We start from the raw sequence: 25,805 nt of genomic DNA on the forward strand, positions 1-25,805 counted from the left end.
AGCATGTATCTCCTGGGAGAATGTTATTGTTTAACTCTACATGTGGACGATTCTAGCCTCACGCTACTTTAAGTCAGGCAGACTGGGTGAAGTATGTGGATTCTGCTTCTTTAGTGAAGTTTTCAGGGGCTTTGAAAAATGTTTCACAGGTCTGAGTGCTGCCTTGAGTTTAAAACACCATCGTATGTGCTTCTCAGAAAATGTCTGGTTAGGTAAGAGAGATTTTTTGTAAGCATGTGCTTTATTTTTGAGGCGGGGAGTATGTGGGGAGAGAAATTGCCTGTGCACTTCTCCCAGTGCCAAGAAGACAATGGAAGTGATTGATAAAACACCAAATTAAACAAATATATTTCAGGGTCTTGGTTAAACGATCACTGCTTGAGCTGTTGGTGATTTGTTCTCAGAATCGCAAAGCCCAATCAATGTTTTATTCATATCTTCTAGCATTATTGGTCACATGTCTTAAAGTTCTGTTCTTGAAGTGAAAAGCTTCTTTCATCCCTGGTGGAAGGGAGGAACAGAGGGCGTATGGTATCAGCCGTACAACATGCTCCCTGAATGATCTTGTGCATTTGTATTATTTTTCACTAGATAATAAAAGTTCAGTTGAATAGTTAATGTTCAACTCTGAGTGGGTGAAAAAACTCAGCATATCTGAGGTCGATATCTCCTCTGGGTGTTGTTTTAGAACAGATGTACGGTGGTGAAGCCACAAGCTGCTGAATGTTCCCTTTCAGATCCTGCACGTGTGTGTCTCACTCTACTGCAGCCACCATCCTATCCACTTTTTCCCTAGAAATATTATTATTGGCCCAGAGAAGGTTCATTCCAGCAGGAAGTCTGCCATTTTGAACCACATCGAGCAGCCTTTGTAACAAGAAATGATTTATTGTTCCCAGCTGTCGTTCATAAGGTGCCCATTATGAGCAAGTCTGCTGATGAATCCACAGCCATAAGGGAGGATTTAATTTGTGACAAGGAAAATTTCTTTCTGCTGAAGGCGGAGGAGCATCTCTGATTTTTATCTGTGTGCGTTTATGGTGGGAGACCCTATGGGTATTTATTAACTTGAACTGAGGGGTCTTTCTCATATATAGTTATGTTTCAGAACTAAAACTCTCTAGGTCCTCATTTGGGGTGTGCAGCTGGTGAATAAAAGCATCAAGTTCATCTTTTTCTCAAACATCTGCATTTTTGACTTAGATTTTTTTCAACTGACAAGTTACTTCTCTTTCATAGTTGATACAAAAGACTGTCATATGAACCAGAAAGGGTAACTGAAACCAAAGGAAGGACCATAGTGTCTAGCCAAAGACATGCCACAAGGGGTGACAGGGAGCAGATGTCTCAACGAACAGGGCACGAGACCAGCTGTGCGTGGCCAGGTAGGAGGATGAGAAATATTTAATTTGCTGTGGTGGCACAGAAAGCTCGAGAAGCACATCGCCCCCACTGAAGGATCTTGTGTTATAATAATTTTTCGAAGACCGTATAGCGGGCACACCAGCCATACAACTAAGATAGTTATGTTTCGAGTCATTTACACACCTTGGTGATTAGCAGCTTGGGGACCTGTCTGCTGAATTTCTTGAGAAAACCTCCAGAGAGTCAGAAGTTACTCTAAGACTGAGGCAACTTTCGAGGTGTGAGATGCGTCATTCTTAGGTTTTAGACTTCCCTTGGGATTCAATCTGCAGCCAGTCTAGAGCAGGTCACCTGGAACTGACATTCTTCTGAGACACAAGAACAGGGAGGGGTAATTATTATCAGGGAGGATGCACCGTGCACTTTGCCCTCTGCTCAAGGGATGAATCAAGTTTGAAGGGTGGTGAGGACACTGGAAGAGTGATGTTTTTAATATATGAACAAATTTCCCCCTCTGGCAGCTCCTGTTGCCTTGACCTCTCCCCCTAACCTCATTCCGGCATCATTTATTGTATCAGGGGAAAAAGGAGTTTCACCAAAGCACAGGGGAAAAAAAGAAGCTTTTGATTTTCAAAAGTCAAGACTCTAAAGGCACTTGGCATAGAAATTATAAGATGAGTTGGACCAAGGCTTCTTACCTCTGAGAGAACATGCAGTTTTCCAGGTGTGCTGGTAAGGAGGAGGGAAGGGTAGGTGGAAAGGGAGAGGGGAGCAGAGAGAGCTCTCAGAAGCTGGTGGCCCCTCTCCCTTCTGAGAAAGAGGCTTTGGCCCTGCTTCTCAGGGGGAAAGGTGGTAAATGCAGAAACCCCACATGACTTGGGGTGTCATGACTTCCCAAGTAGAACCCAAGGAGACTGCAAAACCTCAGGATAGAAATGGCTGGGTGGTATCTAAGGTACAGAGAGTCTGAGCTAGCTTCCTGGAGTTGAGTGCACACAGCACATGGCTGTGAGTCTTCTGTGTTCAAAAGTGCCACCAGTGTTATGACAAAGGACCCACAACCTTCGATTGGCATCTAAACTAGGGACAGGGACTTCCCTGGTGGCGCAGTGGTTAAGAATCCGCCTGCCAATGCAGGGGACACAGGTTTGAGCCCTGGTCTGGGAAGATCCCACATGCCGCGGAACAACTAAGCCCGTGCGCCACAACTACTGAGCCTGTGTGCCACAACTACTGAAGCCCGTGTGCCACAACTACTGAAGCCTGCGTGCCTAGAGCCCATGCTCCACAACAAGAGAAGCCACCGCAATGAGAAGCCCGCGCGCCGCAACGTAGAGTAGCCCCCGCTCGACGCAACTAGTGAAAGCCTGCGCGCAGCAACGAAGACCCAAAGCAGCCAAAAATAAAATAAATAAGTAAACTGGGGACAGTCTTGGGGGGGACTGAGCCCTTAGCTTATGGGATCTGACTCTACCTCCAGCAGGTAGTATCAAAATTGAATTGCATTGTAGGACACTCAGGTGGTATCAGAGGATTGGTTGGTGTGGGGAAAAAACCCACGTGTTTGGGTTAGAAGAGTTTTGAGTAAAAACAGTTCAGACGTTTTGACGTCTTCCCTGTTTTCCAAGGCACAATTCACATTTCACCTGTTCCCAGGCATCTTCCCAGACCTGTCAGTTATTAGTGTATCTGTCCTCGTGTTTCTGTAGCTCTTCACCCATTCATTACAGCCCTTTATCAAAGTCAGCCTCGTACTGCAGGTTAAGTCAGGGTGAGCTTCTGGGTTTGAACCCCAGAAGTGTTCTGTTGTGTGTGCTTACAGCACCTGCCATGAATTTAGCACCCTAGGCTGGCAGGTGTTTTGGTGCCTGGCACACAATAAAGCCTCAATACATAGTTGTCGAATTAAGTTGAATTTAAAATTCTAAGATACATAGTGAAACATGAGACAGGTCCTTGAAAGAATGTTTCATTGGCTATATCTTTGATTCCCTCACTCCCTTTCTTTCTTTTCCCCAACACTTGATTTCAAATTTTTTCCAACATACAAAACTTTTTTTTTTAACATCTTTATTGGAGTATAATTGCTTTACAATGGTGTGTTAGTTTCTGCTGTATAACAAAGTGAATCAGCTATACGTATACATATATCCCCATATCCCCTCCCTCTTGCGTCTCCCTCCCACCCTCCCTATCCCATCCTCTAGGTGGTCACAAAGAACGGAGCTGATCTCCCTGTGCTATGCAGCTGCTTCCCACTAGCTAGCTATTTTACATTTGGTAGTGCATATATGTCAATGCTACTCTTTCGCTTAGAATCTTTCAGAGAACACCGATATAACTACCACCTAGGTTCTGTAATGTACGTTCTATTATATGTATGTATCTATATATTTATGTAGTATTACTTGTTTATCTGTCCATCTAGCCATCAATCCAAATTAGGTTTTCCTCACTGCTTTTCACATACAACCGATGTTTGACAGACCTTCGACTCTGGAATCAGACCCGGGATTCATTCCTGGATTCGGCCCTTACTCATTGCATGGCTTTGGGAGTGTTGCTTAACCTGCATCTGCTTCCCGCTCTGTAGAACAGGAGGCCCCTGAAACCTATTTCACAGGTCGTGGTGAGGAGATAATGTAGATCAAGGGCCAGGCACAGAGTGTGTGTTCACTACATAGTAGCCAGAGACAAAGTACAATGTAAATACTTATTTCAGCCATCGGCACTGGATTTGCATGGTTTGTGCTTCTAGAGTTCTTGCTTGCAGCCTCTGCCGTAGGCCCAAAAGGAAAAGAAATTCGTAAGAGACAGTGAATCTCAGACTCTTCCTTGGTTATGAGCATGAGGTCCCTGGCTCCAAGAGGTAAGCAAGAGGAATCTGGGCTTTGGTGTGGAAACTGCATTCTGAACTCCCCGGCACAATGAAAAGGCCAGCAGTCGAATCACCAGTTATCTACTTACACCACACAAGGTGGGGGATCTTCATGCTTGCCTGAAATGCAGAAGAACCTTTTCTAAAAACGGAGAGGATTCGTAGAGAACATCGGGACTCTCCTGCAGCCCTGAACACCACTTCCCGAGCATATGTTTCCTGAGTGTAGGCCCTCACTAGTACAGCCTTCCACTCTCAGGTGAGAGAATAGCCTCAGATCAGGGAATCAGAATTATGCCCAGATCATTTTGTTCCTGAAATGGCCCTGGAAAGCTGTAGCAAGAGTGTGAAGGATGAGATTTCCTTCCCCATGGCCTCAGACCAGTCAACATCGGGGATTGTTGCAAGACTGGAAAAAGGCAATCTCATTCTTTGTTTCCAGCATGTGCTCCCACCGTGCCCATCCCCATGCCCAATCATTACGATCGCCTTCACACCCCTTAGTTTAAACATGTTGAAAACAGGATGGTATGAATACTATGGTTTGAATGAATAAAATTGTGGCCTGTCCATATGAATTGTTTTTTTTGCTGCACACGTAGAGTTGGGGCTCTTGGTTTCAAATTTGTGTTGGTGTTTGCCAGTAGAATTATCCCTGCATGAACGGGAAAATGCCTAATGTCCTCCTAACGGTTTACAACGTAGGTGGCGTACCACGTTACTCTGTTAAAAACTACAAGTGCCTGCTTCCCCCCGATTCCACTCCCAACCCTGGGAGTCTGAGTCAGTAGGACTTGGGATAGCCCACTGGAATCTACATTTAAAAAATCTCTACAAATTATTTTACTTCCCAGCCAGAGCTAAGAACTACCTCTTTACCATAAAGCTGTACAGCGCTTCTTATTAAAAACAGTGAGAGATGACGCGTGTCTTCTTTTGAGATTCAGAATCTTGCTTGACGTTTTCATTTTTGCTTTGTGTTCTACCAGTTGATGAGCATATAATGGAAAAGTAGCTAAAACGGAAAGATTGGAAATACTTCCAAAGTAGACAAAGTTGGGCATAAAATAGAAATGACAACCCAGGAGAGCACTTGAGGAGACTCTCAGCTAAAGAAAGAGGAGCTAGGAGAGGTTCTCACAGCCAATAAGGAAAGCAGGCAGGGGATTAGCAGGCGAAGGGCATAACCTAGGACCACAAAGCAGATAGGGAGATGGAGGTACTGTCTGTTATCAATTCTCAAACATCCGTATTTCCCATTTTAGCATCCCAGGCATCTGTTTGCTGGGTGCCAATTGGGATGGAGCTGTCATTGTCAATGTAGAGCTAATTTTATTGTTATTCTTGGTGACATAACTGGACGACTTCACTTCCTCAGTGTTTCAGTCAGCAAACAATTTAAGGACTGTTTGAAGAAAGAATAAAATCCTGGTTGTTGTCTGGAAACTTACTCTTGTCCTTTGCTGGTTAGATCAAAAAAGCAACAACATCAAAAGCTTTAGATCAAGTGTTAGTTGCTTGGGGGAAAATTCTGGAGATAACAGTGGAATGCTTTTAAAGGGAATACTGCATTTTTAATGGTCTCGATGACACAGATACTAATATCACGTGAAAAACCGAAACAAATGTGACAGTTTTGAGTTGGCCCAGGAAGGTTAGAATCTAAATGTGAAGTTCAGGGTATAGTTCATTGGCAGCATTTTTTTCTCTCTTAAATGCCCCACAGTAGTTATGCATCTTATAATCAGTGGTGTCTTAGATTCAGTGTAATATGGTATTTGTGTTGGTCTTTACAACTGAGAATATTGAAGAAAGTTCTCCTCTAAATTATCTCCTGCAGAAAGTATATATAAACCTATAGAGGAGGACCAGGGAATCACAGACCCGTGTGTGTCTATTTCCATAAAGGATGCTCTCTTTGAAAAAAAGAGAGAAGAACCACCATATATTTAAACAATTGTCATATTTTAAAAGAAAAGAAGCTGGATTTCATTAACAAGGAATTCTTCCTATTTTATTGGAATTTTTTTGGAGAACTAAGTAAGCACATGAACAGGAATTGATGGATGTACCCAGGTAGGCTTCCAAAACGTTTTTTTTTTTTTTTTTTTAATAGCTGGAGGTCAGTTGTTCATTACCCCCTCTTGGGTGGGAGTACCCCTGAGAAGCGGTCATTTTCTCTATAGTGGGTACCTCACAGCAGAATCCCTGAAGACCCATAATCACAAGTCCCGCACCTCTTCCATATGCTGCCCTTTGAATATCCCAAGACAGCTTTCATATAAACCTCTCTCGGCTCTTCCTCAGGCGAAACATTTCTCTTCAAAGATGTACCGTAATCTCTTTTTTTAATTAATTCATTTATGTTTATTTATTTGGCTGTACCGGCTCTTAGTTGTAGCTCGCGGGATCGTTGTTACCACGTGTGGGATCTTTAGTTGCGGCATGCACAATCTAATTCCCCGACCAGGGATTGAACCCAGCCCCCCTGCATTGGGAGCGTGGAGTCTTAGCCACCAGACCACCAGGGAAGTCCCCATAATCTCTTTTTTTGAGACCTGCTGATCCTGCAGTTTCTCCTCTGAATCCCCTCCCATCTGTCTATATCCCTTATAACTAGGTAACATTGGTCCCAGTTTATCCAGGAGTCTTGGTTTTTGCCTGTTTTCCAGGCTTAATTATCACCTGCAAACCCTTTTATTCTAAAAACTGTCCTGATTAGAATATTATCATATGTGGTCAACCTACTTACAACCGACAACCGACTGCACTATCTGAGGGTGGGCTGAGAAGTAAAAACGAGAGCAGGGCTTTCACTGTCCTCCATCTCGGTAGTTGACACGTGCAGTCAAGCAGATGCGTTAGTGACTTGAGGCACACATCCCACCATTGCCTCATGTGAAGCTGGTGGCTGATGGCACCCCGCAGAGCCATGCCCTCCCCGTACAGCACTGGTTCTGGTGGTTCTATGGCATTTGTTCCTACACGATTTCATGGTGTTTGAATTCAGCCCACTGTCCAGTCTGTCAAGAACTTTGTCATCCAAAATGCTGTCTTATTCCTTCCAACGTGCAGCTATTGGAAGATGTAATCATGCTTTTCTGTGTCATTATCTAGGTTCTTGATGAAAAAATATCGCATAGGATAATACTGTGGTACATCACCTCTTTCCAGTCTGACCTCTCTTCACATCCTAGTGTCATTTAACATCACAAACTCACTTAATTGTAGTGTCATGCGGGCCATGTATTTCTTCCATTTGCATGATAATATTTTGGGAAACCTTAGCGAATGTGAATATCTATTTTATATTAGACTCAGATGTCTAATATAAAATGTCTTTCCTAATCTATGCATCTAGGTCTTGGACCAGAAAATGGGAAAACAAAAACAGAGTTAAATCTAATGTGACTTCTCAGTGAGTGCACGTCTTTTTAGCTCCCATGGGACCTTGGAAATGTTGACTGACACATAGACGAGGTCAGTGCTCCATGAATATTTGTTGATCCAGGCACAATTTTTCATTGAAAAATAAGCAGAAGATCCTGTTCATGGCTCTTGCTGTGAAAAAAAAGCCTATTTCTTTACACCTGTCAAGGACATCTGCTTTGGGAAGTCCCACACACAGCTTAAGTCCACACCAGAGTATGAATTGACTATTTGCTAATCATGTAAATATTATTGCTGAAATGAAAACATGATTGAGGCTGGAAGTGTGACCCGAATGCAGAAAGTGCCAGCTCTTTAATGCAAGCAATTAATTAAGCATCATCTTTAAGTCTGGTGATAGGTCCCAGGGTGTCAATCAAACCAAATATCACCAGCTGCTGAGAGAACAGGCTTTCAGGAAGCGTTTCCTATACCAAGGAGGAGAGGGAGGTGGCACTGAAATGGATTTTCTGAGGCTCCAGTAGCTAAGGACACCTATAGAGGGATGGTGGTAAACTGCTTTGTGGATACATCTGTAACACAGGATCACACAAGCACTGTGTTGAGTCAGCTGAAATGGTGGAAACGGCCCAGATTTGGAAGCCAGATAGGGCTGGGTTCAACTCTTGGTTCTGCTTCTTTTCTTAACCTTGGAAAATCATATGATCTGTCTCAGCCTTAGTTTCTTCCGCTTTAAAATGGAGATGACAACACCTGTCCTGTAGGACTTTTGTGTGGGTAAGAAAGATGGCAGTGCCCGGCTTGCAGGGAGGATTCTGTATGGTGCTTGTTAACGACTAAATGATTTCTGGTCCCCACTCTGCTGCTGATGTCTCCACTTTGACCTTGGACATACCCTCAGCTTTTTAGAGCTTGCTCTTCTCCAGCTCTGAAGAGGTAGAAGTGGACTAGACAGTGTTCCAAGGATAAAAGCCCATGATTCTGTGACAGGGATGGAAATTAGGGCAATTTTGTGACAAGTAGAGTGAGCCGTGGGGAAAGTGCACTGATACACGGGAGGGGGGTCTGGTCACCAAGGGTGACGTCCCACAGGGCCTTCATTTTCCCAACTCCGATCACCTCCTTCCCCCCAGAGCAGGCTGGAGGCCACTTGAAATGAGCTGTCATCTCATCTCGGGTCCTTACCACCCCACCTGCCTGGCTGGAGCTCACGGTAGAACATGTTTGTGCAGGGCAGAGAGACACTCAGCTCCACGACAAGGGCACCTTGAAGGAAAAAGTGATTTTATAAAGTGGGGAAGGCCTGTCTTGAACTACTGGGGTATTTAAGGTAACATTTCTTTTTCCTTTTTTTTTTTCTTACTGCAAATAAGAAAACCAGTACATGGTTGATGCTGAAAACTATGAACATACAGTAGTTTAAAACAACTACCATTAACATTCTATGTACATCCTTCTAGTCATTTATATACAAGACACAAATGACCTCACAGTATCACCCTGTCTTTTTTTTTTTTTAATTTATTTATTTTTGGCTGCGTTGGGTCTTCGTTGCCGCACGCAGGCTTTCTCTAGTTGCGGCGAGCGGGGGCTACTCTTCATTGCGGTGCGCAGGCTTCTCATTGCTGTGGCTTCTCTTGTTGCGGAGCACAGGCTCCAGGTGCACAGGCCTCAGTAGTTGTGGCTCATGGGCTCAGTAGTTGTGGTTCATGGGCTCAGTAGTTGTGGCTCGTGGGCTCAGTAGTTGTGGCTCATGGGCTCTAGAGCACAGGCTCAGTAGCTGTGGCGCACGGGCCCAGCTACTCCACGGCATGTGGGATCTTCCCGGACCAGGGCTCGAACCCATGTCCCCTGCATTGGCAGGTGGATTCCCAACCACTGCTGCCACCAGGGAAGCCCGCCCTGTCTTATAGTGTACTTTCCTGGGTATATTTTCCCCCTCCTTATCACTGCTGTTTTAAGTTTTGCGGATTTCTGTTAACATAATAGTGCCTTGGTTGTTTAGCAGAGGTCTCCAAAATGGGATGCTTGCCCCTTGGGCACATGCAAGATAATCTATCGGGAAGCAGGAAGAAAATTTTAGAATTCCTGTTTATACTTTCACCTCTCCTTTTAAAAATTGTGTGTGTGAGTGTGTGTGTGTGTGTGTATTTCATAACGTGTAAAACTGTGTCTGGAGGTAGGCAATCCAGAGCTGGGACGGTGGCTCAAGGGTGCCGCCAGGGACTGAAGCTCTTTCCAACTTTCTGCCCTTCTACCTTACATACAGGCCTTCACTCTCAGGCTGGCAGCCTCATGTTTGCAAGATGGCTGCTGCACATCTAACCTTTATATCCACATTCCAGACAGGAGTAACGGGAAAAAGTAAAGGGGAAGGGATTTTCTCCTAGTGAAGCTTTGCTTTTTATTCAGAAAGGCATGTTTTCCTTCTCATTGGTCAAATGAGAAAAGTCGAGAAATTGAAATTTTTAGCTTTTTGGCCTCTTTGACAAAGGAAGTCAAGGGCATAGGAAATGGTGAATTGTGCGGGGGTAAACCGTCCATAGGGTCTGCCACAGTCCTCTCCCCAGAAAAATGCATCCACAGGTACACACACATCCAACTTTGCCAGGCAGTTCCAGGGGGTTTCTCTAAGTGGGGGTTGGAGGGGAGCCACTCTATAGGGCCAAACTAAGAGAGAGCCGCTCAAATGGATTCTCAGCTCAGCCCAAAGCCAGGGAGCACGAGAGAAGCAATAGGGGGAGAAGACAGAAGTCAAAAGAGAAAGTGAAAATATATGAGTGGGAGGGGAAGGAAGAGAGAACAGAGTGGCCATGAAGGTTGTAAGTAGCAGATATGATACTAACAGTAAACAAAAGAAATACAGTGGCGAAGAGAGGGGGAAAAAGGATAAAGCAATACCACAGTGGGGAAAAGAGGAAGTCTTTTAAGTGTAAGGGAAGATGCTACTCTAAAGGATCAGAAGTCGCTCGCCAGCGGCGTCTGCGGGTGGCAAAGGTGGTGATGGAGGGTGCCAGTTAGTGAAAAGTTGGACCAAGTGCTGTTAACTTCTGTGGAGTCACAGGACATTCATTAGAAATTCAAGGGTGCTCTCCAGAAGGGTTTGGTGACTTGGAGATTTGAAGTCTGATAGGGAACAGGCCAGCAAGATAAGGTCAGTTCTGGAGAATTCTGAAACATGGTGTTAAATCAGGTTTTGTAAATCATTTCTGGTGGAGTTTATGATGGCAGCTTGCAGTCAGTTCCCTGATCGTAATCTTTGAGATTATACACGTTGCCAGTAGCATACACACAAGCAGCAAAATAATTAGCAGTGTCCCCTAAACCATCCTACAGGACCTATGGCAAACTTTCTCCAGCTGGAAAAAGTATAGATCCCTCCAGCATCTTTGGGCCATTATAAATAGCAGAAGCAAAAGGTTTTTAAGAACACAGGTGTTGGAGCCGTGTGTATTTTCTCTCGGGGGTCTTAATGAATCAGAGGAGGATATCACGTTGGAAAATAAGTTTAAAAAAAAAAAAAAAAAGGAAATCACGTAGCTGAAAAAGAATTCACTGACTTTTCCAGGGGAAGAAAGACCTGATTTCTGAACACAGTCTATATCCTGAACAGTTTCCTAGAAATGACGGAACTGATTAATTTTTATAAAGCACTCCAAGTGTCACACAGCAAGTTTTGATGCTTCCAAGTGCCCAAAGAGGTAAGCAATTTAAAGGAGTTTAAGATTTTTACCTGTATCTAACTTGGAGACCCACCTAGTGAAACTGCAAATTTTGGGTTCAGGGTAAAGAGTGGTTTTAAAGACTGAGCTTCTGGAGTCAGACCGCGCAGTTTGGGATCCCAGCTTCATCATTTGTCAGTTGTGTGATTTGGAAGAAAGTTACTTCACTTCTCTGCCTTCACTTCCTCATCCGTAAAGTGGGGATAACCACTTCATAGGATGGTTTAGCGGATTAAATGAGATAATCTACATGAAGCTCAACACAGGGCATGGCATATCCCGGACACTCCAGAAACACATGGATGGATAAACAACATTTTTTTTCTGATTAGTTCCATGATTTTTCCTTTTAATTTTTACATCAGTACCATGAGTTTACCTGAAGATAAGAAACCATTTTTATTGTCAGCTCATTGCGAAAAATAGTGTTAATTCCTATTAAGGTGTTCACCATCTTTTTTGCAGGCATCAAAATGATGTAATATTTAAAAGTGATCACAGTTCTGGGTTTGAATCCCCACTTCTTGGCTCCAAGACTTTGAAAAGTTGCTTAACCTCTTTGGGCCTCAGTGACCTTAGTTGTAAAAAGGGGATTCTGTGTAGTTTGAGTTAATAGATACAAAGTGCTCACGTCAGTGCCAAGTACATAAAAGTGCTCAAGGCTGCTATTAACCAAGCATTTTCCAGAAAAGAAAATGGAGTTGAGAGGTGAAACCCCCAAGTGGTTTTCTTCAACTTGTAAGTAACATACTGAACTTCCTGCCTCATAATATTCAAGATGAAATTTTGAAAGATGCCTACATCAGGAATTTTTTCATAGCCAAACACTAAAAGCAAAGTGAAGGTCTACACAGACAGAGATGACAAACATATGGCCTACCCCACCTGACACCCAGGGCCATGACAGACATTACTAATCCATTATGGCACTTTTACCTACTGAGTTCATGTTCACCTTTGCATTGTTCTCAACGGGACACTCTGCACCACCATTGTCAATTTGATTGGTGTTATGTGAAATCAAACTTATTTTCCATCCTTCTTCTGGTATTATGTCTTCAGAACTGTTATTTCCCCCAGAGGATGAAGAATTGATGTTTTCAAGCAAACTCCTTCCCCTGAAATTCCATTCAAATTCTTAAATGATGAGAGATAATCCTCCTTCAAACCCTTGAGTAAGCAGAGTGAGTTATATAAAAGAGAGCTGGCAGTACGCATGATCTGTTGTTTGTGCTGCTTTGGAAGATGCTGCTAAGACAGATGACACTGATACCTGCAATTAAAAAAAAAGATTTGCTGGGGTCTGAGGAAATCATTTGGAATATGGCTACTTTTGCTCTTGACTTGGTAAATGATTTTCCGGAAAGAGCCAGGTATAGCACACAGCTGGGCATCTTTCATCTTATCTTAAGAGGAAGATGCAAATGACTAAATGTAAAGATGTTTCCTATATGTTGATCAGTGTATTTGTCTGCTAGGGCTGCCATAACAAAATACCACAGACTGGGTGGCTTAGATAACAGAACTTTATTTTCTTTCAGTTCTAGAAGCTAGAAGTCTGAGATCAAGGTGTTGTCAGGTTTGGTTTCTCCCAAGGCCTCTCTCCTCAGTGTGCAAATGGCTGCCTTCTTACTGTGTCATCACATGACCTTTTTCTGTGTGTGCCCCACCTGCTTGGTGTCTCTCTCTCGACTTATAGGGTCACAGCCACCTTGGAGTAGGACCCCCATACACTTGTGACCTCATTTAACTTTAATTACCTTCTTAAAGGCCACAGCTCCAAATATAGTCACATGCGAGGTTAGGGCTTCAGCATATGCATTTAGTGGGGGGCATGATTCAATCCATAACAATTGGTGTGTACCCAAATAACTCTAGATTCTATAGCATCTTATAGCCCCAGCATTGTTACTTATACTCATCATCATGTGACTCTAGTTCTGCCAGAAAAGATAGTCATGCTAGTTACACACTATGGAGACAAAGAAGTGTGTGCTCACTTTAGAAAAATTTCTGTCGCAAATCAACAAAACGGATACATCAATGGAAAATGGGCAAAGGTAGAGTCAAAAGGCACAGAAAGAAAAAATACAAAAAGGTAAGAATATGAAGAAATGCTCAAACTCATTAGTTGACAGAAAAATACAAGATAACTTGAGATATCACTTTGCATGTACTAGACTGGCAAGATTAGGATAATACCAAGTGTTGGCAGGGGTGTGCGACCATGGGAACCCTTATGCACTGCTGATGGGAAGGACAACTGGTGTAGAAGTTCTGCAGAGGATTCTGGTGGTAATAGCAAGTTAGCTCTAGGTATACTTCTTGACCCAGCAAATCCATCCCGGGTACATATCCAGAAGGAATTCTCACAGAGTTTATTAAGGTCCTGTATGAGTAAGGTGACAAGGCATTTTAGCTTGTCTGGGGCAGTTATAGTGTACATATGCTGTCTCGGTGGAATTATGAATAGCACCCTTTTGTTCCTCAAAAGTGCTCACCCTGTGTGTAAGGGTTGTCTTCACAGTGTTTCTGTGGTGGTAGGGGATTGGAGGCACTTTGGGGAGTAGAGAGGCAGAATGTGTTAGGTTCATGCTATTCAGCAGAAAGAAGTAAGAGACTAGATGTACCCATAGTAAAATATTTGGATCTTTAAAACATAGTGCTGGATGAAAAAAGAAGAGAGATAGAGGTTTACAACAACAATATTTACACACTGTTACGATCCATGCATATAAAACTATATGTTTTATAAGAACACATATTAACAAAAGGGCTTGCGTTGAGCACATTGAAATGGTTGCCTTGGGCTAGGTGAGGAATAGCAGTGGGATATAGGGGAAAAAAAGATGTGAGGGGTCTTAAGCCAAAGATGATAATGAACCATTGAGAAGAAGATTAACTTAGCCGTAGTATCTGAAGTTGAAAAGGGAGTGTTCTGTCAAAATAGATTAAATTGAAGAATTTTTTAAAGTGTTTAAAATATTATACATTTCTTGAGAAATTGGCACTTATTTGTTTGCTGGTTTATTCTCTGAAGCTCTGAAGGGCATTTAAGTCTGTTTATATAAGTATCTTAAGTAGGACCAAAAAAATAAAAAAAGTAATTGAATGAGGGAAGCAGAATAGAGAGTATATAGAACTAGAAAAGATAAGGCAAAGTCAGGTGTGAGGTTAATATCTAAAATTCACACCCAAAGTCCTATAGATTTCCTAGAAATGGGTCTCAGATTAGGCGCGACACCAAGGAGATGCCCTCATATGCATGATCTACATTATCTGTAGTAACAGCCACCACAAAACCACTCCAAGTACTAAGAAGCAGCCCAACTATTTCCCATTCTGAGATCAGAGAGAAATTTCTCCCTTGGGCTCTCCTAAGGAGGGCACCGTGTAATGGAATAGCAGCCTAGAAAACTAATTTCGACTGAAAGACTCATCCCAAAGCCGTGTCGAATACCTGAATGCTAATTTACTCTCACAGGGTTCGAGCTCCGTGAATTTCTGCAAAATAACTTGGTTTCAGTTCCGGTAGAGTTGAGGAAATGTCCCTGTGTATGCAGGAAACCTGTGGTCCACAGATGTTTGGGCTCTTCCACTGAATTATGAACCATAGGGCCAGAAATTCCCAGTCATTACAGCAATAGCTAATGAAAGCAAAAAGAAAAGGATTCTCCTTCCAGATTCTGGAGTGCTGTTGCCTTGGTACCCCTGAGGAGGGGGTGGGAGATGAAGAATGTTTTCCTCTATCTTTTCCTGCATCAACTTTAGCAGCAATTAAATTTTTATTGACTGAAAACCTAAAATAGTAATTATTGTGGAGACTACAGAAAGTAAATCTAGTATGTGAAAACAGGTGTCACCAGAAGAGTGAAACCAACAAAGAACAATGCAGAATGGAAGGCATCTGCAGAAAGAGTCCAGTCTGAGAGATAATCTCCAAGTAGACATTTGGGGCGTGTGGGTGTGGCAGGAGAGGGAGAGGGACAATCTGGCGTTTCGGTACATTTTGGGTTTGAAGCAAGTATAGTTGATCAAGTTCTTTTGAAGCTTGGTTGAAATAACCCCAGAGCACTGTCCAACTAGATTTGATTTTGTATTTATCAAGTGACCTCTGCTTATTAATTCAGATTCTAAGAACCTGAGAAAGGGAGGTATGGAAGATTGGTGCTAAAATAGCTGTAATGATTTCCTTTCCTATATCATGTATGTGACTTTGTGACTGACCCCATTAATAGGTAGAGACTATTTCTTCACCCCTTGAACCTAGGCTGGCTTTATGACTTGTTTCGGCTAGTAAAATTTGGTGGAAGTGATGGTGTGCCAGTTCTAAGCTTAGGTCTCATGAGGTCTTGAATACTCCTCCGTATCTCTGAACCTTGCACAGCCATCACGGGAACACGCCCAGGCCAACTTGCCCAGTGATGAGAAACGAGGCCCATTCACTCATATTGCAATGGCTGATTGCCACGTAACACTAGACATGTGTGTGAGGCCATCTTAGATCAGCCGCCTATGGCCCAACCACCAGCTCACCACAAGTGCCTGTGTGAGACCAGGAGAGATCAGCTGAGCCTGGCCCAGAACGGCGCTGCTGGATTTAGATGTGTGAGAAAAAACAAATGCTTGTTGTTTTACGTCTCTAAGTTTTGACATGGTTGTTATACAGCAGTAGCTAGCTGGTACAAGAGGGTTCCCTGATATTAGTATTATAACTAATAAAAAATTTTGTCCACTATTTTAAATTTAAAAAATAGAAACAAAAATATTATAAGTGAAAAGAAACCTCACACCTTTGGCATTCTGTTTTGTGTTTTAGGATCTTATAAGTCAGTGAGCAGGAAAGTCCCTGAGAACCTGAGTAGCTTTGAATATGTGGACAAAATTGAATTTCTGGACTTGCAAAATGGAAGATCAGACCCTAGATGAGTGGCTTTCAAAACACTCCCACCTGAGATTCTCAGCATGAGTGTGGGGAGACAGCCCTATTTCTCTCTTGGGAATAAAATCTCTAAAAGTTAACAGTTACCATTTCCCCATCTCAGCCTAGTTGACATGACAGAGGGTTGTTTTCTCTTAGAGTATCTTTAATTACTCCTAATTAATTTGCTTTGCACCCACTACTGTAAATTCTGTAAGTTCCTTTCTTAGAGCAGTGTTTCCTACTCTTGGTTTATATTTCACCACCTCTCTCTCCTTGGGGAAACGAGAGGGGAATGTTCACAAAAATACCTGTCACAGGGAAGCTGGAAAATCCCCACTTTTAATTGGGTTCTACATTGGTTTCAGTGACCACTTCTGACCCCCTGACATTTTCCCTTCTGTGAGTTTCATCATCAGTTTTACTGTGAAGAATTTGGTTGGGCTTAATGTTTGCAACAAGAGGGAGATGCATCGCTAGACCTGGCCCCTCTCTCCCATGAGTCACTGGCGTCTGTTACGCCATGGCCAGCTCTCATTAGTGCCACTACTGCTGGGCTGGCAGATCTTTTGAAAGCAGGAATGGAGGGCTCTGGGATTCACTAATGACTACTGGGGAGATGCAAGAGGAGGGTTACTGTCTTAGGGAGGTCATTGTGAAAATGCACCAGTCCGTATCTTACAAGAAATGAAAGGTGATTTCTTTCCTTTCAGAACTGCTAAAGGAATTCTTAGGCTATCCATACAAGAAAATAAGCAGAATTTAGGATTGAGTTTATAAAATATCTAGGAACGTTGGCAGTATTTTTGGGAAATTAAATTTTCCACGCTCTTTCCCCTTTTCAGAAATTAAAGAGTTAGAGCTTTACGGTACAATGATTTTGAGATGGGACTAGACAGCTTGGATTTGAGGCACACTTGGCTTCCTGTCTCTGCCATGTGAACCATATGTGGCAAGTTACTTAGGCTTTCTGAGTCCTCAGTTCTCATCTATAAAGTGAGAATGGTATAAATATGTCATGAGGATTAAATAATTTAAACGTGTGTAATTCCTAGCGTGCCTGGAGCATAAAGACTTGATAAATGCAGTTCTTTTATTTTTCCCTCTTTTCACCTTTTCTGGCTTTTAGTTCTGTTGTCACTTGCTTGCTTGCCTGTATATGGGTCCAGAAATTTAAAAGTACAAAGGTGTCATCATAAAAAGGTCCATTGTTGCTTCAAAAAAATGTTCTTCCTGGTTATTTTCCTGTTTGCCTTGTTAAAAAAAAAAAACAAAAACACATCACTTTCTTCGCCCCCCCTTTTTTTAATCATATGTGCTATTTGCTACTTATTATTGTTTCCATGACGTTAGTAAATTCTCACCCCCTCCCCTAATAGTTAAAAAATAGACCAGTATTAACTTCCTGTGGATTCAACATGAATCACTTCCTTCTAAAAAAGATTGTCAAATAGGCTTACTTCTTTATTCTAGGTAGCCAGTTTCCAAGAGAAGCAAAACTCTAGATTATAACCCATCTTGCATGTTTATGCATCTATTGGGAGATATTTCATAATAACTATGCCAGTCCTTCATAATGTTTGGAATAAAATGGTCAAAGAGTATACCATGAAAACAGTCAAGAAAGCATTTAAAATGGAGAAAAGGGAACTCATTTTGACTGGTCATTTGTTACATGCTCATCCCTATGCTGGGGTATTCCAAACTGTTGCTTTTACCAAAACCCTGCCAGTAAGTTTTTTATTTTATTTTATTTTATTTTTTATCGAGGTATAGTTGATTTACAGTATTATATTAGTTTCAGGTATACAACGTAGTGATTCAAAATTTTTATAGATTATACTCTATTTATAGTTATTGTAAGATGTTGACTATATTCCCTGTGCTATATATCCTTGTAGCTTATTTAATTTATACATAGTTTGTACCTCTTAATCCCGTACCCCTGTATTGCCCCTCCCCCACTCTCTGCAGTGGTAACCACCAGTTCTCTATATCTGTGAGTCTATTTCTTTTTTGTTATATTCACTAGTTCATTTTAATTTTTAGATTCCACATATAAGTGATAACACACAATGTTTGTCTTTCTCTGTCTGACTTTTTTCACTAAGCATAATACCATCTCGGTCCATCCCTGTTGTTGCAAATGACAAAATTTATTCGTCTTTATGGCTGAGTAGTATTCCATTGTTTTTATATATACTGCATCTTCTTTATCCATTCATCTGTTGATGGATACTTAGATAGCTTCCATATCTTGGCTATTGTAAATAATGGTGCTATGAACATTGGGGTGCATGTATCTTTTCAAATTAGTGTTTTCATTTTCTTCAGATATATATCCAGGAGTGGAATTGCTGTATCATATGGCGACTCTGTTTTTAGTTTTTTGTGGAACCTCCATGTTGTTTTCCACAGTGGCTGCACCAATTTACATTCCCACCAACAGTTCACTAGGGTTCCCTTTTCTCCACATCCTCACCAGTGTTTGTTATTTGTGGTTTTCTGTATGTCTTCTTTGGAAAAATGTCTATTCAGGTCTTCTGCCCATTTTGTAATCAGGTTGTTTTTTGATATGGAGTTGTATGAGCTGTTTATATATTTTGGATACTAACCCCTCATTGGTCATATCATTTGCAAATATTTTCTCCCATTCAGTAATCTGTCTTTTTGTTTTGTTGATGGTTTCCTTTGCTGTGCAAAAGCTTTTTAATTAGGTCCCATTTGTTTATTTTTGCTTTTGTTTCGTTTGCCTTAGGAGACAGATTAAAAAAAAATACTGCTAATATTTATGTCAAAGAGTGTTCTGCCTATGTTTTCTTCTAGGAGTTTTATGGTTTCGGGTCTTATGTTTAGGGCTTTAATCCATTTTGAGTTTATTTTTATTCATGACGTGAGAAAATGTTCTAATTTCCTTTACACATAACTGTCCAGTTTTCCCAGCACCATTTATTGAAGAGACCATCTTTTCTCCATTGTATATTCTTGCATCTTTTGTCGTGGATTAATTGACCATAAGTGCGTGGGCTTGTTTGTTTGTTTCTGGGCTCTCTGTTCTGTTCCTTTGATATATGTGTCTGTTTTTATGCCAGTGCCATACTGTTTTGATTACTATAACTTTGTAGTATAGTCTGAAGTCGGGGATGGGATTTCTCCAGCTCTGTTCTTTCTCAAGATTGTTCAGGATATTAGGGGTCTTTTATGTTTCCATGCAAATTTTAAAATTATTTGTTCTAGTTCTATGGCAGCTTAGGGAAAATGGGAAAAGGTTGAAATAAGTGAAGCACAGGGGATTATTTAAGAGAGTGAAACTATTCTGTATGATAACTGTAATGGTGGGCACATGATATTATGCATTTGTCAGAAACCCATAGAACTTTATAGAATAGTGAACCTTAATGTATGCAAATTTAAAAAATCATTTAGTATGTTGGGTATGCCAGGATGAAATGCAGAATTATGATAAAACAATATAACTGTGCTACAAATGTGTTAAACAACCTCACTGAAGGCTGTGGAGAAAAAAAGGTGCTGACCTAAGTAATCTCAGAAATGAGTGGAGTCTGTAAGACTAAAGACAAAATGAACTGTATGTAAGCACTCTACCCTCGTTGATAATGCTATGTCCCAGGGGAGTACAGATTAATGATTTTAATGCCACTGTACATGCATACTGAAACTCAACAATTAAGTAAATGCATGCACAATGGTGGGAGCCAAGTTTGGTTGGAGGTTACAGATAAGTAAAAGGAGGAGGCTGGAATCATCCATGCGATAACAGATTAGAGTTGGAGACATCAATATGGACTCATGTTAGCTTAATATAGACACAGATGGTTACATATAGAAATACTTATAGATATGTGTATATACATGGGTTAGCGTACATACATTTGTACTTCCTTGTTCTGTCACCTGAGAGGACCTAGAGGCAATGACACCCCAGTAGCAACGAGCATACCTAGCCCCCAGATCTTGGTTTCTAATATTATTCTCCAACAAAAGGAACCGGAACTTGGATAAATGGCTGATTTTAGGACTAGGGTAGAAAATAAACAAGATGAGCCTGGAGCATCTTATAGCGCCGAAAAGAAAGTGCTCAGAAAAACAACAACGCAGTGATGGGGATGTGTCAGAGGGACACAGCTACCTGAAAGAGCTCCCAATGGCCAAGGCTGGAAATGGTAAGCAGCAAAATAAATGAAGTAGTGTAGGGTTGAAACCCAAAGTAGAAACTAAATGAGTCCATACGGATATGAATCAATTATTGAATAAATACATGAAGGAAAATAGACAAATGTTCTGTACCAAAGAATTCTAAACATTTTATTTAGATCCTATACCCTCAGGGAGGTGGAATAGAATTCCCCACGTCTTAAGTTGGAGTTGAACATAGTGACTTATTTCAAAAGAGTACAGTATGAGAAAGGGGAGCAAAGAGCAACTTTATACCAGAGAAACCTGATAACACTCTCTCAGCCGAATGAGGATCAGCGTCCGTAGTGATGTCATATTGAGAATGGCTCTACCTCTGTGGTCTTCTTCCCCAAGCATGTAACCCCAGTCCAGTCATGAGGGAAACAGCTGACAAATCCCAATCGAGGGACGTTCTACAAAATATCTGACCAGTACTCCTCAAAACCATCAAGGGCATCAAAAACAAGGGAAGTCAGTGAAACTGTGACAACCAAGAAGAGCCTAAGGAGACACGACAACTAAATGTAAATCCTAGATGGGATCCTGGAATACAAAAAGGAAATTAGGAAAAAACTGAGGGAATATGAAAAAAGTGTGGACTTTAGTTAATAATAATAATGTGTCAATATTGGCTCCTTAATTGTAACAAATATACCATACTAATGCAGGATGTTAATAACTGGGGAAACTGATGTGTGGAATATGGGAAATGGCTATACTATGTTAGCAATCTTCCATAAATCTGAAGCTGTTCTAAAATAAAACATTTACATAAAAGAATCTGCAATGCCGAGTGCTACCCTGAGAGTCTGATTTAACTTGCCTGGTCTGTAGCCTGACCCTTGGGACTTTAAAAAGCTGCCCAGGTGATTCTAATATGTCGCCAGCAAGTCACTGCTCTAAGGGAAGTGAGGGCTCTTACAACCAGCTGCACTTCTTTTTTCCTTTCTACTTATAATAAATGCTCTGACCTTGTCCCTAGTAAAATAGCAGTGTGACGTAATGATTTCGGTTGTTTGAATAAAGCAGTTCTTTAAATGTACAGCCAGCAGTATGGAACTTAGTGATATTTCCCATTCAATAAAAGAATCTTGTCCAAGAAGCTCAAAATACCATCAGCTGTTTAGGTAAACAGGGTAGGCTAGACTATGCTGAACGTATCATTGGTTTAAATCTGTACCTAGTGGCAATGCCTTTCATTTCTCTCTGCAGTGCTGTGCCACATGCCATGTGTACATGGAGGTAAAAGATCTGCTAAGTTTTAGGTGCAAAGGTTTGCCTTTAATTAGACAGGAGGCTTATTTTCTGGTGTTTGATTGTGACAAATGAGGTAAAAGCATCGCGTGCTGGCAAACACAGCTTGAATGTTCAGGGACTTACAACTGACCTGAGCCATCAATGTTTCTCGTGCAGGGAACCTGGCAGCAGGGGTTCCTGGGGATCATATCTGGCACTGGCGATGATTGGCTCCACCAGTCAGTGAGGAAGGGGTCCTACTGACCACAGCCCCCCAACCAGCTTCAGTGAAAAGACGGAGACTGAGGTGATGGAGCCCTGGTTCCTCATGCACAGACAATTATGGTACTTAATTTGGAACTGGTGAGTGTGTGTGTTGGGACTTACTCTGTTTACTAAAGACCCTAACAGGCCAGGAAATTGCTTCATGTACATTAAGGGATGCAAAAAAAGATGTATTTTTCCCATCATTTCTCTTCCTCAGAAATAGTCATTAATAGGAATTCCTACTTTTTTTAAACCTATAACACTATTAACAAACCAGAAAACATTTGTTGATTGAGTCTTACACTATTCTAGGCACTGGGGGAGATATTTAAAAGTTAAAAAATAATGTTGGCTTTTTATTCATGCATCCAAGCAGTGCTTAATTGAGTGTGTGTCACATACAGGCATCTGCTGGGTACTAGAGATTTTAAAGAGTAAACAAAAGACTAAGATGGGTCTGCTTTATTAAGAAACCCATAGTCCAAGAACTTACTGTCTAGATCAGTGGCTCTCAACCAGGCGTGATTTTGTGTCCCCCAGTGAATATTTGGCAATGTCTGCAGAAATATTTTGTTGGCACTACTGGGAGAGTTGGGGGGATGCTACTGGCATCTAATGGGTAGGCCAGGGATGCTGCTAAACATTTTCCAATGCACAGGACAGTCCCCATAACTGAATTATAGGGCCCAAAATGTCCCTGTGCCGAGGTTGAGAAACCCTGCAAACCCACTGGGCCCTTCACTGGAAAGAGAACACACCCTCCAGGTGTGAATTAACAAAGCCCTAAAGCCACCTCCTGCCCTCCCTTTACCAGGTGAGGTTGGAACAGCGGAGGGTCCCTAGCTGAGGGGAGAGTAAATGTCACTGCCCTGCCATTCAGAGGGGTTATGGTGGCCCTGCTCAGAGGAAGGTCAGCTCTTCTGCCATCAGGTCCCAGCAGTTCCAACAGTAACAGCCCAGGCCAAAAGGCATGTCAGGTTAAATCAGGCTGCATCAGAGAGATGACCTGAGCTTGCTTTTTATTGAGAGCAGCCAAGTTTCTATAGTCAACCCTAGAAATGCACAAATCCTTTTGAATAATATTGCTAAAGGCCGAGGACACTCTTACAATTTACACATAACATTTGTACCTAAGTTGAAACTACTGTCAGATTTTTGGGTCATCTTACTTATGCGTATGTATTAACTCTAAGTTTAAATATGAAAAGTGGCCTTAGAACCATGCCGTTCCATATAGTCACTAGCCACATGCGGCTATTTAAATTTACATTAGATGAAATTAAATAATATTTAAAATTCACTCCTCAGTCACACGATTCACATTTAAAGTGTTCACGAGCCACATGTGCCTATTGGCTGTTGAATCGGACAGTGCAGATGTAGTACATTTCTGGCATCACAGAAAGTTCTATCGATAGCGCTGTCTTACAAGCCATTTCCAAGGATCCTCACCAGTATTAGTTATTGCTTTTTTTTTTTTTTTTTTTTTAAAGGCTTGTTTTCTAGCAGCTGAGGCATCAGGGCAAATGCTTTGCAATATCTCATTATCACTGTCTGTTAGAAAGACACAGACGTGTTCTGCTGGGGGGGGACCATCTCTTGTTAGACATGGCGTTTTGTGAAGGTTTATGTAATGGATGTTGAGTAATGTATCAGATGATTGAAAATGATTTTCCAGAAGGTATAACAATGTAAAATTCAAGTAGATAACCTTTATCAGGCATTTCTGATCTAAGTCAAGTGTGTATTGTTAAATATTAATTCCATTAAGGTGTGTCAGCAGGGAATTAAGATATGTGACCCAAGTATATTTCTTTCTAGTAATTGAGTGTAATAGGGAACTAGTGTTTAGTGGATCTCAACCGGAGATGGGGCAGGATGAAGGGAGGAGGGGGAGGGTCGAAATGACCTAGGGAGCTCTTTCTTGCAAAATTCATAGGGTGCCACCACGTAAGGTTTCTCAGGATGGTGAGGTGGGTGGTGGGTAAGGAGGGTCTTGCACATGTATATTTTGAAAAAGTTCCCCACGTAATTCCAGTCTAACCAATCCAGTGTATCGTTTAGAGATATGAAAAGGAAAATTTTGTGTCTCTTCCACTGTGTGATGGGGTGATAGTGGGGTAGGTCGGTGTGACTTAAAAAAGACACCTGGTCCCCACCTCCAGATGTAATTCCGTACACTTGGGTGGGCCCAGATATCCACTCAGTTCTCTCTCACTGTCTTTCTTTCCAGCAACCTCTGGCCATGCCCGTCTTCCCTTCCCCGTAGGTCATTTAGAATGATCAACTGGGTTTAGAACAACTGCCTTAGGCATTTCTTTCCACGATCAGGTGTGTCTAGCAAGCTTTTGCAAGTGATCACAATCTGTTCTTGGACGCCTTTTGTGATCAGTGCCTGAAACGATGCTGTTGATCAAAGGAGGTGTCCCGTGCACAGAGGATGCACTGGCCAGAGAGGACACTCAGCTGAGGAAATTCAGGAGCCCCTTTCCCCAGAAAGATGGGTCATGGGTGTGTGAACAGCCTAAAAATATTCTCCAAAGGGACCTGATCAAGCCTTTGGATAACTGTTTAGGTTGAGGCTTCAGATTTTGGTCATAGGGCTTGGCTCATTTTGTTAATATTAGGAGGCTGTTGCTGTAGAGAAGCCTCACGACAGTCCAGTCCCATTGACAGCTAGGTCTACTGATGGATGGAAAACTTCACTGCTCTTCCCCTAACCCTCATTTTTTTTTTTTTTTGATAGATAAGAAGTGATTTATTAAATAGGACGCTTGTGAGGCTTACAAGCAGGCGGGCGAGAGGGTGCTGCCCTGAGAACTTGATGGGCTACATAAAGTAGAATTTCATACTGTATTTTCAAGGCATATCAGCCTTGAATGGATTTGTTTGTTTTTCAGTTTTGTGGGGTTTTGGGGTTTTTTTTTTTCCTGTTAATGGATTTAGAATATCTCTACTATGTTCTGTATTTTCTTCATCCCTGGTTTCAGATATTTTCCTGGTAGAGATCCAGTTTTCCCTGATACGTAAAATGCTGGTTACCTTGGGATTTTAAAAGTATAAGGTGGGATTCGTCTCATTGGGAAACTATCCAAAACATAATAAAGTCCTTTTGGTGGCATGTTGTACAATATATTATATAAGCAAAAATAGCGTACCTCCTCTAGCAAATGTCCAGCCCTAGCTTCCTACTTCTGTTTAGGACTACAGAATCTGTTTGTAGTGAAGGTGACAAGAAGGGATACAACTCTGAGGAGACTGGGGCAGGTTGTATATCAGTAGTTTAGGTTCCTTCTCTAAAAAATCTGTGTGACTGTTTCTCCTTTGAGTCTCTCTTTGCTTTGGGTATCAGAGGTGTTGAAATGCCCTAGGATTCTGCAAGCCAGTTAGGGTTTGTCTTCTCTAGATGATCTGACTAGAGGGGAAGGAGAAGCTTAAAGCCATGTATAGTTTTGGCTTAAAAAATTTAACCGCCTTTCAAAAGGAAAGAAGGAAAGGAGAAGGAACTTCAGAGTGACCCACTGGAGACTGTATCATTCATTAACAAATACAGAGTGTCTGTTATGTGCCAGACACTGTGGTACAACGTGCTGGTGTGGCATGATAAAAAGATATGTTTGGTCTTTGTCCTGGCTCCTGGCACCTAAAATCCTTGGAATTTCCAGTGATAGGAGTGTCTTTTGTATTCTAATGAGGTGACTATAGATGGGGTACTTAGAAAGCTTCAGGATGGGGGCTGGTCCCCAGAGGAACCAACCATGTGACTAGAGGAGTAGAACTTCAGTCCCACCTCTAACCTCTGGGAAAGAGAGAGGGACTGGAGATCGAG

At 41.8% G+C, this 25,805-nt stretch overlaps 1 long non-coding RNA gene across 1 annotated transcript in view; it reads left to right on the top strand.

Moving 5' to 3' along the window:
* LOC117199015 (uncharacterized) overlaps positions 1-25,805 on the top strand; it is a 145,130-nt gene that overhangs the window by 65,727 nt on the left and 53,598 nt on the right. Inside the window, exons 5-6 of the long non-coding RNA XR_007477817.1 lie at positions 11,212-11,334; positions 21,887-22,072. This is a non-coding gene — a long non-coding RNA (uncharacterized LOC117199015). The remainder of the gene's footprint in view (positions 1-11,211; positions 11,335-21,886; positions 22,073-25,805) is intronic.

Source organism: Orcinus orca, chromosome 6 (assembly GCF_937001465.1).
Source record: "Orcinus orca chromosome 6, mOrcOrc1.1, whole genome shotgun sequence".
In the NCBI taxonomy this organism is placed as follows: domain Eukaryota; kingdom Metazoa; phylum Chordata; class Mammalia; order Artiodactyla; family Delphinidae; genus Orcinus; species Orcinus orca.